Here is a 15,829-nt window from a genome sequence, read left to right as displayed (position 1 = left end):
AGTAACGATTGAGAGCTCAAATGCACAGACATTACCACAGAGTCACAATTTAATGTGCATCTGCTGATCTGCAGCTCCATGAACACGTACTGCAGAAAAGGTAAGGCAACTGGACACCTTTTGGTTCAAACATCTTTTACTGAAGAAGTTCAGCTTACCTAAATTACTTCCTGTATTCCAGGATAAATATAATGCACTCATGAATGGCTATCGTGTATCAGCTGTTGTACAAAGATCTGTTACCTGTGACAACCTGTTTTACCATGTCCACAGTGAGTATATCACATTGGAGGAAATTTAACTGCATGTAAAAATCCTTCTTCAGCTCTTTCACCTCTGCTTTCATACAATTCTTTTGTATACAAAACATGTATTTCCAAATAAGATGAAAAGGTAAATTTGGAGCAGTTGTGATTAGGTCTAAAAACAGCAATCACAGTTTACCAGCTGTACAGGATATTGTAGTGAGTCAGCCTTTATGTTTTTTTTAAAAAAAAAAGAGAGAGAGAGAAAGAAAGAAAAAAAAAAGGAATTTTGTGGAAAACCTGAGAAAACCTGTCATTTACTGTCCCCATGTCTACTACATTCTACTCGGAACTAAAAACACTGGAAATAAGGAACAGCTTTCAGTATTCTGATCACTGCCACTATCTAATTCTGCTTAGTGATAGATGGGGAACTCTAGGAAATTTTTGCAGAGTGCAGCAATTTGAGTGACCTGTTGTATTTCTTTTCAACAATGGCAGTATATTTTTTATAATTTATGAGTCAGTCTAAAACCTCCAGAATCTACCCATTGCCTTAAAAAGTATACCATAAGAAATCTTGTTATTGCAGCTATTTAGTTTGTCATCCATGTCCTAGGTTTACTATGAGCACTTCAGATGCCATAACCAGTTGGCAAAACAGCGTATATTTAAACTTGCTTTCTGTATGGTATCCTCAAAGGGTGAGATTAATCTCATATACTTTAAACACCTCGTTAGTGTCAGGCAATTGTCTGGGCTCCATCTTCAGGCAAAAGAGTGAGACAAAAATTTCCAAAATGCAGTTCACCTTTCCTCAATGATGATAAAAGAGACCCCGAAACCAGCATAGGCTATGTATACATGAACAGGTGAAACAGCCAGTAGAACTGAAATTTCCTGACCAAAATTATTAGAATATTTCTCCATGCACGGAAGTATGAGTTAATACATTAAGAGTATCATTGTTTTATCCAAGCAGATTAATCTGCCATAAAGCAACACCCATCCAAGCAAAAATCCTGAGGAAAAAACACATATTCAGTGGAGATGCTGACAGTTCTTCCATTAGCCAAGAAACACAGTAGAGTATTTCAGAAATGTGTCAGGGAATTGACCCTACGTTATGTTACCAGGCAGCAATACTTGGCACTTTTTAGGGTCTGCTGTCCTAGCAGTGACCATTTCATAATAAACCAGTTACTGTGCAGGACTGTAGGAAGAAAGAGTAAGCCTACGTATAAATGCAAGCATGTATCTGTTACAGACACATTTGCCCTGTCCCAGTCACCTAACCTTCATTTTAGCTGCTCTGAGAACTCCTGAACAGTTTTTCTTCCTTTGTAACAGGGGGAGGTAGGTGAGGTAGATTAGCCTCTTTCCAGTCATCACACAATCACAGATAAGACTGACTTAAAATAAAATAAAATAAAATCCTCTAGAAAAGAATACTTTCAACTGTAGTTCTGCAGCATTTCTGTGTACATGCCTGATACTGCATTCTAAAAAGTGCAATGGAGTGAATGAAGACCAGTCTGCTGTTGGGCAACATATCCATTGGTTGGACATCTCAATGTCCCTGCTAAGCCCCTACATTAAGCTTTAGCCCACATTTCATAACGTACATTTAAAGCTCATTCTCCTAATAAGTCACATTGTTTGAGTGGCACTTAAAAGAAACTGGAGCTAGGGATCTGACAACAGCAAAATCCATATAGGTCATTGAATTTCCAAGTTTATGAGTCATCCACAATATAGTGCACATTATCTAAAGGTAACGTTTGGTAAATGATTTTATTTTGGCAGGCAGACATATACTTCATTGTTGATTCACTATTTTAATTGCAGATGTTAGTTCAGTGTTTGTGCATTGCCTTCTTCCAGTTCAGGTTCTGCTGAATGAGCTCAGGCTCTCAGTGATTAGCTCTCAGCGCATGGGGCTAAACCAAGGCTGGTTATTTTTGAAGGAAAACCTGTCTCTGTCATCTAATCCTGTCCACAGACACTAGTCTCTTAGTTTTCCGAATTACATGTAAAGTTGGGAAAGAACAACTGCTAAGCTTAATTTAAATGATGGATTTGGACAGAAGCTAGACAAAGCAAACTAGAGTTTTCAAACTAAGCTTAAAATAGATACACAACACATACACCCCCAACACACACAATATAAAAACTCCAGCTCTAACTGTAAATTGGATTTTAAATTAAAATGTTAAAGGTTAGAGGTCTGGAGGTTCAGATGACAATTAACTGACCAAATCCCACAGAAAATGGGCAGCAGTTTAGTGCTTCACTCCCACTCTGTGATATTAAACAACTGCCGCTAAGCCTTTCTATCAAGCATCCAGCAAAATCTCTTGCTCTCTGAACTTTGCTCTCCTAAGTCTCCTACAAAATTAGTCAAAAACTTTGCCTCAAATTTGGGAGATTTTTCCCTGTTTCTTCTTGAAAGTGATGAAAGGGAAAAAAAATCCACAAGACCTCAGTGCACAGCTGTCAATTATTAGCCTGAGATAAAACATTTGGAGGGGAAACCATCTGGACAGAGGTCAGCCCTGGTATTTCAGTTTATCTCAGTGTCAGTTACCACCTGATCGGTTCGCGGCCTCCACACTGGTTGCCTCCCAACCTCTTTGTTTTCTCATGCATGAGCCATGCTGGGAGCTCCCTGTGAGCAGGGCTTACCATCACCCTCCCTTGACTGGTGCTCCGTGCCCAAGCTACCTTCAAAGGCAAGGGCATTACAGACACCTCTCATTTTGGAGACTGGGCACTGTGAGCAACAGAAGAGTTGCTTTATTCTGTAGCCAGTCAAGCCTTTCTTGACATTTTTGTTAGCTCACCTGGTTAGACCCATGTCCTAGAGCACATTTGAAAGAAGACTCTTTATCTTCCTACATGTAGGATATTGATCAGACCCTCAGTAATACTGCAGTGAGACTTTTCACTACACTTCAGTTGCCCAGGAGCGGAAAAGTTTCTTCTGCTCTGCTTTACAGGTACACTGCATTTGTTCCAGATGCACTTTTTACCCCTTGAAAAATCACTCTCTTCCTCAATAAATCAATTCAGTTCTGACCTGCTTATTCATGGGGCAGGAGAGGTGGCCACCTTGATTTAATTTCCTCTCTGAAGTGGAGCATATTTTGATTAAGGGAGCCAAAAGGAGACATTCTCCATAGGGACCCACTATTTGAAATTTAATTTCCTTCTTACTTGGCTGTATGTTGTTGTTGGAATCAGCAGACAGAAAGCCTGACCAAGCGATGAAAAGACCTGCCTGAAGGTGCTGTGGCTGCACTTTTCATTTGAAAATTAATGCTAAAATTTTGTAGGGTTTATGACAAAGGGATCAGAATTTATTAGACAAATTTTAAATAAAATACCTGAAGCCAGTACTGAGATGCATGAGAACAGCTACCTGCACAAAGTACTGCTGCATAGGAATAGAAAAATTCCAGATCTGGGAATTTAACATTATTGACTAACTGCTGCTAAGTAGAAATTCGGAGCCACAGTTCACACTAGTTGTAATTAATCAGTAAGGCATTTTGACTGATCAGTGTGCAATGAATAAAGAGGAATCTCTTTTCTTTTGGTCTGGCTGGTAGCAAGTGAGGCTTTCATTGCATTTACTTTCTCTCTCTCCTCCTCTACACTACCTGGATGTTCAGCAGGGAGGGAGACAGTCCTATTCCCAGTCAGAAAATTTGGTCCTCAGAGTACCATGAAATTTTTTCACAACAAGAAAGACTCATTCTCTGCACCACTGGGAGGGACCAGGTTATTTGCTGTAGTCCTAACAACCCTCCCTCTGCTGTGAATCATAGAATCAGTAAGGATGGAAGGGACCTCTGGAAATCATCTAGTCCWACCCCCCTGCTCAGCAGGGTCACCTAGACCACATTACAGGGTTGCATCCAGGTGGGCCTTGAATATCTCCAGAGAAAGAGACTCCACAGCCTCTCTGGGCAACCTGGTCCAGTGCTCCGTCACTCTCACAGGGAAGAAATTCCTTCTCATACTCAGGTAGAACTTCCTGTGCTTCAATTTTTGCCAATTGCCTCTTGTCCTGTCACATGGGACAACTGAAAAGAGTTTAGCCCAATCCTTTTGACACCCTCCCTTCAGGTACTTAGACACATTGATAAGATCCCCCCCTCAGTCTTCTCTTCCCCAGGCTATACAGGCCCAGCTCTCACAGCCGTTCCTCGTAGGGCAGGTGCTCCAGCCCTCTGATCATCCTCGTAGCCCTATGCTGGACTCTCTCCAGTAGCTCCATGTCTCTCTTGTGCTGGAGAGCCCAGAACTGGACACAGGACTCAAGACGAGGCCTCCCCAGAGCTGAGTAGAGGGGTAAGATCACCTCCCTCGACCTGCTGGCAACACCCTTCCTAATGCACCCCAGGAGACCATCGGCCTTCTTGGYCACRAGGGCACATTGCTGGCTCATGGTCAACTTGTCATCCACCAGCATTCCCAGGTCCTTCTCTGCAGAGCTGCTCTCCACAAGGTCAGCCCCCCCCCCCCGGCCCAGTCTGTACTGGTGCCTAGTGTTATTYCTCCCTAGGTGCAGGACTCTGCACTTGCCCTTGTTGAACCTCAGGAGGTTCCTCTCTGCCCAGCTCTCCAGCCTGGCCAGATCTCTCTGAATGGCAGCACAGCCCTCTGGTGTATCAGCCACTCCTCCCAGCTTGGTATCATCAGCCAACTTGCTGAGGAGGCACTCCGTCCCCTCATCCAGGTCATTGATGAAAATGTTGAACAGGATGGGACCCAGTACTGAGCCCTGGGGGACGCCACTAGCCACAGGCCTCCAGCTAGACTCTGCGCCACTGATGACGACCCTCTGAGCTCTGCCTTTCAGCCAGTTCTCAATCCACCTCACTGTGCACTTGTCTAATCCACACTTGCTGAGCTTATTTGGGAGGATGGTAGACAGTGTCAAAAGCCTTGCTGAAGTCAAGGTACACAACGTCCACTGCTCTCCCCTCGTCTACACAGCCAGTCATTCCATCAGAGAAGGCTGTCAGATTGGTTAAGCAGGATTTCCCCTTGGTGAATCCATGCTGGCTACTCCTGATCACCTTCTTCTCCTCCATGTGTCTGGAGATGACATCCAGAATGAGTTGTTCGATCCCCTTTCCAGGGATGGAGCTGAGGCTGACCAGCCTGTAGTTGCCTGGGTCGTCCTTCTTGCCCTTTTTGAAGACTGGAGTGACATTGGCTTTCTTCCAGTCCTCAGGCACCTCTCCAGTTTTCCAGGCCCTTCCAAAGATGATGGAGAGCGGCCTGGCAACAATACCCGCCAGCTCCCTCAGTACTCGTGGGTGCATCCCATCCAGCCCCATGGATCTGTGGATGTCTAGCCTGCCCAGAAGGTCTCTGACCCTATCCTCCTCAACCAAATGAAAGTCTTCCCTTTATCAGACTTTCTCCCTCACGTCCACGCTGCAGGATTCATGGGGGCTGCCCTTAGCAGTGAAGACTGAAGTGAAGGCAGCATTCAGTAATTCTACCTTCTCTGTATCCTTCGTCACCATGGCCCCCACCTCATTCAGCAGCGGGCCCACATTTTCTCTAGTCCTCCTCTTGCTGCTGCTGTATCTGAAGAAGCCCTTCCTGTTGTCCTTGACATCCCTTGCAATACTTAATTCCAAATGGGCCTTAGCCTTCCTTGCAGCATCTCTACATACTCTGGCTGCATTCCTATAATCCTCCCAAGTAGCCTGTCCCCTCTTCCACAGTCTGTGTACTTTCTTCTTCTGTTTGAATTTGGTCAAGAGCTCCTTGCACACCCATGCAGGTCTCCTGCCCCTTTTGCTGCACTTCTTACTCATATGGATGCACTGCTCTTGAGCTTGGAGGAAGTGATGTTTGAATACTAGCCAGCTCTCCTGAACCCTCCCTCCCTCTAGGGAAACCCATAAGATTGCTCCAAGTAGGTCTCTGAGGAGCCCAAAGAAACTTTGTGAAGTAATGCTTGACTCAGATACAGTGGGAGTTTGTGTAAGCTTGCATGAACCAGGAGCAACCATATAGCACTGGCTATTTTATGCATACATACGTACACAGGATTATTCATAATAAAGATGATTTAAAAATTGAGAGCATTTTGCTCTATAGCATAATACCATATGCCAAATGCCATAAAGTAATATGATATCTAGGTTTTAGAAGAATTGGTACAATTAGTGGAATGGGGGATTATTCTTTCAAGCCTTGACCAAATAAAGCACATAAGACGTGCAAAATTTTGAATTCACTGAGACTACAATTATGCTTCAGGGTAAGCACTGATTTCAGTGCTGTGCTGGACTAGAGTTGTAACACATATTGTGAAATTCCATTAGTCCCAATGGTTGGCCTGAGGTAAACACAGAAAATACCTCTCAGTAAGTTAACAAGAAGTTTGATATCAGTGTTGTAATAAAGACTTCGATTTTGCCCAAATTTACAATAGTATTGAGAAAGTACGTGGGGCGGGGCAGAGAGACTGTAAGATTATGCAAACCGCAAAAGGCAGTATATGAAGTAATAAATACAGATCTTAACTGTTTAAACTGGATAAGTTTAAACCAGATACTGAGAGCAACCTTGCTTCCACAAACTTGACAAGTGAATGGTTAGAGATTGGGGCTTATGCTGACATCCTTTTTCGACATCTAAGACTACTAGTTAATTGGAAGAGAGAAAACAATGTAGAGCTTTACCAGCTTCCCCATTTTGATAGCTGGATTGTACAAGCAGAAATTCATTATTTTGTTTCCTTTTTTCTAGAAATGAAATTAAATGTAAAGGCATCTCTTGGACAGATTTTCCCTTAAGGCTCATAAAATAGGAAAAAAAATACTCAGGACAGATGCTAAAGTACATCCACAACTTTTATGTTTATCCCTGTTCCTAGTGATGTACATAGTAAAGGCACATATCAGACAATTTACTGTAGAATATTGTCTTTCATATTGCAAGCAAGTGCAGTAAACACATAGAATATGTGTAGCAGAATCTCACTAATTCACACTAATGGCTGGCAGATGAATTGTAAATTATCATGGATTGCAAATTAATGAATAATCAAACACAGACAAGTAATAAGCAAGCATAATGCTTCACATAATATACTTCATTCATTAACACTGATAGCCATCCTTTAGTTCTTTTATTTATGTTAATAATTCAGAGGATTGCCCTGGTAAATGAGGTGTAGTAAGTTTTGTACCAATTCCCACAGTCCTAATAATGAGCCCTTGCTATGAGGCTCACTACAACATCTCACCCTTGTGTCTTTTACCAAGATTTAACAGAGGCTGCCAGATTCTTGCTGAGCATAATAAAATGTACAAATAAGATTTCACTTGTATTCAAAAAAAAAAAAATGCTTTCCCCCCCTATTCGAATTAGATTAAACCAGTTATACTAAATTCTCTTCTGAATAGGGCTGTCCTCTCAACATGAATAGGTGAGACAAGCTCGTAAACCTACTAGGAATTCAGCCCTTAAAATTTATGAAGAAAAAAAAATCTCTTCCAAAAAGATCAAGCGCATACATATTTGCACAGCACACTTCGTAAATATGCTGTACTACCAACATTTTTAAAAGACTGATTTTTTTTTAATAAATACACTGAAAAATCATTTAGTTTCTCTGAGGTTTTCACATTCTCCCACCGTTTACAAACTAGAGGTCTTGCTATTACATTCTGAAGTATTCATTTTCTAATCTTTCCACCCATCATCTCATAAACTGCCTGCTCTGCCTCTTGCTAGTGAGACCTGTTTTTCAGCATTATTAAAAACATTCATGATTTATATTGGATCTTTTGAAGATCTAGGTCTGAGTTCACGTTCATAAAATATGGCTTCCACCTTTGTTCATGAAGATGATTAAAGAAAAAAAAAGTGGCCTAGGCTTTGCAGTCTCGTAGCTAAGGCAAACATCAGTTGCATTTCAGCACTTTCCATAGTCACCAAGAGTTATAAATGCTCATGTAGACATTCACATACTTATTTTGAAGATGATGGGAAATAGAAGGAAAACATTTTTATGGGACTAAACACTTACGTTGCTAAGCAAATATTATAGAAGTACTTAGCAAAACTCTTAATACAGCACCAGGGTTTCACTCAGCTTGATTAGGTTATTTAACCTCCAATCCTTTTTATAGCTATATTATTCCTTCTCCTTAATTGCTAAAAGAGAATACAATAAGTGCCATGATTTGATGGTTGTGGGGCTTGGGCTTTTGGCTGGGGGCAGGAGGAGGGGGCTTCCCTCTCACCTTGTCCCTTTTTTGCTGCTTTTATTTTGGGGGGAAAGGGGGGAGGATTTTAGAACACCCAAGGTGCTTTTTTCATTCAGAGTCTGTTTTGCAGTTTGTTGAGCTACAGATAGAGCTTTAGTGCATCCTGAAGTCCAGCATTAAAACTGAAACCAGGTGAGAAGTAACTAGCCTAGATCAAAAGCCTGCTGTTTACAGAGGCTGTTTTCTGTAAAGTGATTTCCTTTCATCCCATCTCCAGTATTTTGAAGAAGGATGGGGCATTCAGAGCACATTCCCTCTCTTGTTGTGTCTTCTCCTCTGTTCCACCAGCACCTTGATGCTTACAGTCAGTGCAGTGGCAGAGGAATCAACATATGGGTGTGAGGTTAATAAGAACCACGTAGAAAGAGGAGGCCAAAATGCGTGTCATATGTTATCTGTATCATCTCTTTCCTCAGCAGCCAAAAGAAGCTGCATAGTGCATCCAATTTCCAGTCATGTTGGATCAAGACACCCAACAACTAATGTAATACCTAGACCTGCCACAGGTGCTATGATCCCATAGATCTGTGGCAGTCAAAGTCGAAGAGCTTGTTTACCGACAGAACATTTTGAAGGAAATCTCTCATCTTTGCCAGTCTTTCCTTTTCAGCAGGAAGTCCCATACAATTATCGTTCAAGTTTTAAAACCATTTTCCCAGATCATCTGATATTCCTGTCTTTTATGAAAAGGAAGAAAAAACTCCCATTTCCACTTTAAAACTACTCTTTGAATTAGCTATCAACAGTTTAGAGGTGAATAAGTTTGTTACCCTCAGCAAATTTATGTTTGCCAGCGTAATGAACTTAGTCCCCTTCACACACGTTCTCCTCATCTCTGCCTTCCACAAGCTTAAAGACAGCACAAATTGCTGCAAAAGTACTTTTGCCTGAGAAAATAGCACAGAAATTCTCAGGAACTACCCCTGTGTCTGAGACTACTAACTTAATGTCTTCACTAAAGCAGGAAAAATGACATAAGTACTCCACATATAGTGATAATTGTTATAGCATGCAGTGAACAGTGTAGGTGGGATTTAAAGAGAAATAGTATGCCTACAGCATCATTCATTTCATCCAAAGGTACACAACCCATAGGTTAAAAAGAGTAGAACCCTCCATGGAAATATGCAGCTGTTTTCACTGATGAAAGAAAGTCCTGGGCAAGTCACATAGATGCTGATTGGACTTGTTTAAATTGGACTCTAAAAGGTAAATCCCACCCTAAGGGCTTACATGACCTTTAGATAAAATAAATGCATGAAATATTTAAGGAGAAATTACAAAACTGAGGAAACAATTGTCCTTTAGAGCTCTAAAGACAACATTTCTTTGGAAAAATGTTTGGAAAAGTTCCAGGGATCATTTATATTATGATGATCTAAACCATGCTATAAAAGTGCAGCTCCTCTGACCCTTACCTGCTGCTCAAGAACTGCACGTTTCCTGTTCCCACACCCTCTCTTTTCCAGGCCTCCYGAGAGCCTCGCAGACGGCTCTCCACAACAAGCATTTGTTTCCATGACTGAGCTCACTGACCTCTTTCCCTCCTGGCAATGTGCTCCCTTTCTTTCAAAAAAAAAAGTTTTTTCCACCCCTCAGCTTCTGCACTATGCAGAACCAGTTTTCTGTCCCCTATCAGCTTGGGTTTGTCCATCTCCTTTTTCCTTTCATATTTCTGTAACCATTTGGAGCTATGTGCTAGGAAAGAGTCTTCAAGACTTCTGGAGTTTTCTGGCTTTCAAACTTCTCTAGCACGATACTSTGCCTCAGAGCAGTTAGAACACAAGTGAACACAAGTGAACTATTATGTCTGGTTAGCTGGTTTCTGCTCCTTCCCTCCCCTTAGAGTCCAGTTTGTGCAACTGTAATAACATGTTAATAAATGTAATACAACTGCAAAGTTATAAGACACCTGTACCTAGCTATAGKATTAAATCTGAGCAAAAAAACAAAACAAAAAGGCACACACCACACTCCACTTGGCACACAACATTTTCATCTAGTTGGTCAGTTTGACCAGACAGGATACCCTACTAAAATAAAAACTCTCTTTTTTTTCTCCCCACTCTTTCATCTTGTAGGTCATACTGCAGTTATTTTTAACAGCTCCTCCTAGCAAACCCCCAAATATATCATTCAAAATCTCTTGGTTGTTCCATAAACAGCAATGTACACTGTGACTGAATATGAAATGGGTCCTAAAGCTGATGTTACAATTTCTTTTTCTTACCTTCACCCTCAGTACTGGTGGATTCTAAACATTTAGATACAAGGCTGATGAAATCCATGGTTAGAGGCAAACAAAAATCTTTTCTTGTCAACTCTACTGTAAATATTAGGTTTTTGCTGATGCTAAATAGCCTAAACCCTGAGTCAGTTATCAAAACTCCACAGCTCATAAAGGATCAGGCTGTGCTTAATATCTGAACATTCACATCTGAATCAGCCTACAGCTCACATTAAGTAAATACATTCTTAGCTTTGCCCATCAAACTCTGTTAAGAGGCATGAAAGCAATGAGCAGATGAAGCCCATGTAGTAACTTAGGCTTTGTTGATCACCTGGCATATTTACTGTTCTAAGYAAAGCAATTTTCTGAAAGATTGAGTGAAAAGTCACCGTTTAAAAATTCAAGGCAAAAATGCATGCATGAAAATGCAAAAGGACAGGATGAATCAGGGTAGCAATGTGTACTAGCAATGTCTAACATTGTTCCCAGATCAAAAGAGATTTTAAGCTGGTGCCGGTTTTTGCACGATGCTATGAAATAAGTTGGCAGTTTTGGTCCTGCTGTCACAGAAAAGGCCTCCACATCACCTAGATCATCACACTATCTAAAATCAACAAAATTTACTGTCAGTTAGCAAAGAGAAAAAGAGATTGAAACCAAGGTCATGAATGACTTACCCCTGCAGACAGAGGTGATCCTTCTGAGCGAACACCAGTGGGGAAGCATCGCAAGGTGGACTGTTGCTCTCAATGTTTTTTGTGCCCTGAAGACAACACAAATAAATATTTTTTTAAAAAAAGGATCCAGGACTTAGGTGTCCAAACAGGTTCACAACAGTGACATTCCCAAATGAAGATGAGAARCATTTATCTGTTTCCATTTCAAATTCTTCTCTGTCTGCAGTCAAAAATAAAAGCATTCTATCATGCATCTTTCATTACATCTGGTGGTAGGAAGTTAAAAAAAAAATCTTCAATTATTCTGCAGGTAATACTGTCACATAGCAATCCTGCACCCACACAGCTCATTTRCAAGGCCAGCAATATTTATGATTATAAAACCCTAGCAGAATTTAAACAAACATGCAGTTCTCTGGGTGAAACTTCACATCAGTTTTTATTTTCTGATGAATGAAGTCRGTGGACATAAAGCAATTTAAATGACCTAAGCATGTGGCTCAGATAGGTAATCTCTTCAAATCAAAAGCCACTTCATTATTTGTGAAGAAATAATCAGGTAAATTTTACACAAATGAGACGTGTTGCTTGAAAGTTTTTTGTTGGTGGTGTTTAAAAAAGAGAGAGAGAGCAAGAGAGAGAGAGCGAGAGAGAGAGAGCGAGAGAGAGAGAGCGAGAGAGAGAGAGCGAGAGAGAGAGAGCGAGAGAGAGAGAGCGAGAGAGAGAGAGCGAGAGAGNGAGCGAGAGAGAGAGAGCGAGAGAGAGAGAGCGAGAGAGAGAGAGCGAGAGAGAGAGAGCGAGAGAGAGAGAGCGAGAGAGAGAGAGCGAGAGAGCACAGTAACCTTTCTAGGCCAAGAAATTTATAGTATTAAGTCAAAGTACTTTGCCACCTTAGCGTACTTTGCCACCTTAGTACCTTTTGTGTATCAGCTAAAGCAAGTAAAAGCTACCACCTTATGAAAAAATTCTGCCTAGGCTTTCATCATTCCTAGAGAAGGGAAAAAAAATGCCACAGATCCAAAGACTTTCTTTACTGGTAGAAGCAATCTGGTTTTGTTTCTAAGAAAGCTTKCTGAATTTTCCACAGTACATGACACTCACTGCCTCTGCATCTTCCAAGAGGACCCCAGAGGCATAGTTCTTGCAGATGTTGACACTCAAGGAACAAGATCAACAACCACCTCTTCTATTCTAGAATCCATAGTGCAATTGTCACTCATACAACTTCAAAGGACACATCTTCCACCTGAGTGTATGCATTGGAGCTGAGGGAGGARGGCTACCTATGGAAGCAAAAGGTGACCTGCTGTCAGCACCCTATACAGCCTGCTCCAAATTAACAACTCTAGAAAAGCTCCTAGCAATTACAAACAACCAACATTTTGGTAAACATTTATGCCAGTCAGTGTCTGTCTATTAAGTCTAAATGCACTTTGCAGAAAAAAAAGAAAGAAAGAAAGAAAAAAGAAAAGAAAACAAGTCACCTCTCACCAATTTGCAAAATGTTACTAAAAATCAGGACAGATAAATAGCCTAATGTGCAGACACAGAGAGCTCAGCAGACCSAAAGCACCCACCTACTGTTTCTCCTCTTCACTCATTCCCTTTGCACCCAGGTATCTGGAACCTTAATTTGATATAATTAATTAATTAATTATATACCATAAAATCCTAYCCTGATTTGTTCTCCCACTCTCAATCTTTTAATTAAATATAATGGTTTTGCTCTCAGTAGCTGACAGGAGCAAGGAAAGTAAACCAGATTCTTTGTCAGAATCTTACCTATCTCATACATGCTAAGTATAAACTGATGTGCACAGTTCCAATCTCCTTTAGTGAGGAAATCTGTTCCCTTGCTAATGAGAAGGCTGAAACAGACGTTAATGGTTACACCATGATTTCCTCTACTAAATATTTAGAGCTGTATTAATTATCACTGCATAAAATCCCTGCATGGTGAAGGCCTAATTCATAAAAACAAATTTTTCTTTACTTCATATTAGCTTAATAAAATGTGTACATACATGTTAAGGACATTTCTCACATACAGCAGAAATATATTTTGCATTATAGATTTGAATAACTATGGAAAGCAGAGTGCAGGACTTCCCCATCATATTCCTCTAGTGGTAAGCTTATACAAATATACTTTTGCATTCATGGGAAAAATGAGAAAACACATTGGTATGCTGGATGGTTTGCATAATGATGCTAGTGAAGATGCTACTGAGAAATAATCATTGTGCTTTGGTTGACTTGGAGTCAGTATTTGCTGATGATAAACACATGACAAAAAATTGCCATATATGTTATTAAGAATAACAGTACAGCTGCATATGAGAACTGTGTTTCAGAACAGAATATTTTATATATATATATATGGGAATCAAGTATCTAGGTGTTCACAACTGTTCAATATTCTTCTGTCCAAAATTCTGACTAGTTAAAGCCTTAAAAATACTGGCCTGTGAGTATGAAGCCCAAAACGCTTTGGTCACTACCTGCAAACACCACCTTTCCAATTATGAACTTTGAAGTTAGTCATTTTTGTATCAAATAATGTATTGTATGTTTAGTACAGTGTCATATGTCACAGATCGTATTCAGTAGCTACATCATTAAAATAAATTAATTAAAACAAAACAAGGCAAAACAAACAAAAAACAAAAATGTAGGATGCAGGAGGAAAGGAAAAAGAAGAGAAGGAGGCTAGTTTTCAGAATAGTGCTTAAAAGATTATTTTGGTCATTCTATGGTTTCAATGAAGAAAGAATTACATTTCTACAAAATGCGTGTACTGTAAAATGTGTAGAAGTATTTTTATAGATGTACTAAAAAAATTATTAGTTTACATTCTAATCTCTACTAAGTATTTTAGTAATACAATCTAATGAATAACAGAAACGGCTGTGCTTTCATACCATAATTGCATTACAAGTAATTCACCCCTGTTGTCTCCTTACCAGATGGTATACTGGTAGACTTTAGTGGATATATAAATGATGGATTTGAACTGAAATAAAATCAGCCTTTGCTTGTGAAACGCATTTTACATTCCATTACTGATTTCAGGACAAAACTCTGAAACGTAAAAGCTAGAAAACCAGCAGAGGGAAATAACAAAGGAGTGTTATAAAGCCCTACAAATGAATCACTGCACTTCATGCTCAACATAGACGATAACTTTTTCTGCATGCTCAGCTCTCATTGATGTAGCAAGAGTGGGAGAAACAAAGTAGGAGAAATAAAATTACTGTTTATGAAATCTGTGGAAGACACAAGTGGTAAATAATACTGAGGACTGATCAGTCACATAAAGCAAGACTGCTTGTTAAGCTGAGCCTATTCAAATATTGTACAGTTTAAAACTGCAAAAAGCAAAGTTACAGGAGCAAAACCTCTAGAACAGATGCTGCTGTCCTGACTACCAGGGCTTCTGGAAAGGTCTCAGAGTCAAAGGAGTCACACAGCACAACAACTCCCACATCAGTGATGTGGAAAAAATGCATTAACATGATGTTTGGGTTTCCATAGGGGGAAGTGGCAAGAAGATGATTTTACGATTGCATGGGTAAGAGTGCTACGGGGTTTTTAGGACCAGCTTTATAGTCCACATTTCAGAAAGAAAAAATGAAAAATTGGAGATAGCTGCAGGGAAAATAAACATACCTAATGGCTGGAGAAGACACTGGCAAGTGTGAGAGAGAAGAGTTTGACCATACAAGACAGCTATTGAGAAGATAGCAAGATGACCCAATTACTATTTCTAAATATCTTCAAGGTGAAAAAAAAACAGATAATAGTAATTTCAGTCTAGTGAAAATGAGTCTTAGGAATGACAGATAAATAAATTCATATCAGCTATGACACTTTTTTTTTTTTTTTTTTTTAGCAGAAGCGTGATTAATCATATGTGAAAAATACCACGAAGCCTTCCATTCACAAGTAAACGCTTCTTTGGAATATACGCTTTAACCAAAGGTTTTGTAACTTTGGTTTCAACATGCTGTGGTAGGAAGGCTGTAATATTAGATTTTTGGCTTATCTTTCCAAACCTTAAAATCTCAAAAAGATATTCACGAAGTGAAGGCAGCTGACATAATCACCATATTGAGACAGAAGTCAAGGCTGTGATGCTACTTTTCAGCTAAATGGAAAATGTCAACTTTTACCTTACTATAACTGCACAGAAAACAAAGTTCTGGACTTCTCCTGTTTTATTTTCTGATCTTTAAGATCCATTTTTCAGTGAAAAAAATGTAGATTAGGGACAATACCTGTGGCTTTTTCTGCATAGTTACTATTCATACAAGCACCTCCAGTGAGATCAGTTTAATCTTAACTGCCAGTGGTATTTACCACTGAAGCCGG

The sequence above is a fragment of the Rhea americana genome, unplaced genomic scaffold, assembly GCF_003343005.1.
Source record: "Rhea americana isolate MKP2758 unplaced genomic scaffold, rheAme1 scaffold_101, whole genome shotgun sequence".
NCBI classification, from domain to species: Eukaryota; Metazoa; Chordata; class Aves; order Rheiformes; family Rheidae; genus Rhea; species Rhea americana.
This window is presented reverse-complemented; position numbering follows the sequence as displayed.